Here is a 2,114-nt window from a genome sequence, read left to right on the forward strand (position 1 = left end):
TCAGTTTAGCTGGGGATTTGTCTTTTTTTTTTTTTAATAGAACTTCTGGCTTTTTAGATCTTTAATATTTGTCTGCTCTGTAGTGATTTAGGGTTTATTTTGCTCTTCTTTTTCCAGCTTAAGGTAGAAACCTCTATCACTGGTTTTCTGCCTTTCTTCTGTTCTAATAGAAGCATTTACAGCTAGAAGTTTCCTATAAGCACTACTTTTAGCTGCGTCCTACAAATTGTGATTTGTTTTCATTATTCAAAATATTTTCTCTTTTGATCTCTTTCTTGACTTATGAGTTACTACAAGTGTGTGTTTAGATTTCCAAATACTTAGGGGTTTTCTACATATCTTGCTATTAATTTTTTTATTATGTTCAATTAGCCAACATATAATACATCATTAGTTTTTGATGTAGTGTTCAACGATTCATTAGTTGCGTATAACACCCAGTGCTTGTCACCACACGTGCGCTCCTTAATACCCATCACCCGGTTACCCCCTCCCCCCCCCCCCTCCCTTCTGTAACCCTCAGTTTGGTTCCCAGAGTCCAGAGTCTCTCACGGTTTGTCTCCCTCTGTGATTTCTTCCCAGTTTTCCCTCCCTTCCCCTGTTTTCCTCCACACTATTCCTTATGTTCCACATATGAGTGAAACCATATGATAATTGTCTTTCTCTGCTTGACTTATTTCACTTAGCATGATCTCCTCCAGTCCCATCCATGTCGATGCATGTGGTGGATATTTGTCCTTTCGGATGGCTAATATTCCATTGTATATATGAACCACCTCTTCTTTATCCATTCATCTGTTGAAGGGCATCTCAGCTCCTTCCATAATTTGGCTATTGTGGACATTGCTGCTATGAACATTGGGGTGCATGTGCCCCTTCTTTTCGCTACGTCTGTATCTTTGGGGTAAATACCTAGTAGTGCAGTTGCTGGGTCGTAGGGTAGCTCTATTCTTAACATCTTGAGGAACCTCCATACTGTTTTCCAGAGTGGCTGTACCAGCTTGCATTCCCATCGACAGTGTAAGAGGGTTCCCCTTTCTCCACATCTTCTCCAACATTTGTTGTTTCCTGTTTTGTTAATTTTTGCATTCTAACTGGTGTAAGGTGGTATCTCATTGTGGATTTGATTTGTATTTCCCTGATGACTAGTGATGTTGAACATTTTTTCATGTGTCTGTTAGCCATTGGTATGTCTTCTCTGGAGAAGTGTCTGTTCATATCTTCTGCCCATTTCTTGACTGGATTATTTGTTTTTTGGATGTTGAGTTTGAGAAGTTCTTTACAGATCTTGAATCCCAGCCCTTCATCCATAATGTCATTTGCAAATATCTTCTCCCAAAACAAATAATTCAGTCAAGAAATGGGCAGAAGACATGAACAGACACTTCTCCAAAGAAGACATAAAAATGGCTAACAGACACATGAAAAAATGTTCAACATCATTAGCCATCAGGGAAATACAAATCAAAACCACAATGAGATACCACCTTACACCAGTCAGAATGGTAAAAATTAACAAAACAGGAAATAACAAATGTTGGCGAGGATGTGGAGAAAGGGGAACCCTCTTACACTGTCGATGGGAATGCAAGCTGGTACAGCCACTCTGGAAAACAGTATGGAGGTTCCTCAAGATGTTAAGAATAGAGCTACCCTACGACCCAGCAACTGCACTACTAGGTATTTACCCCAAAGATACAGACGTAGCGAAAAGAAGGGGCACATGCACCCCAATGTTCATAGCAGCAATGTCCACAATAGCCAAATTATGGAAGGAGCTGAGATGCCCTTCAACAGATGAATGGATAAAGAAGAGGTGGTTCATATATACAATGGAATATTAGCCATCCGAAAGGACAAATATCCACCACATGCATCGACATGGATGGGACTGGAGGAGATCATGCTAAGTGAAATAAGTCAAGCAGAGAAAGACAATTATCATATGGTTTCACTCATATGTGGAACATAAGGAATAGTGTGGAGGAAAACAGGGGAAGGGAGGGAAAACTGGGAAGAAATCACAGAGGGAGACAAACCGTGAGAGACTCTGGACTCTGGGAACCAAACTGAGGGTTACAGAAGGGAGGGGGTGGGGGGATGGGGTAACCGGG

The sequence above is a fragment of the Ursus maritimus genome, unplaced genomic scaffold, assembly GCF_017311325.1.
Source record: "Ursus maritimus isolate PB19 unplaced genomic scaffold, ASM1731132v1 scaffold_27, whole genome shotgun sequence".
Lineage (NCBI taxonomy): Eukaryota > Metazoa > Chordata > Mammalia > Carnivora > Ursidae > Ursus > Ursus maritimus.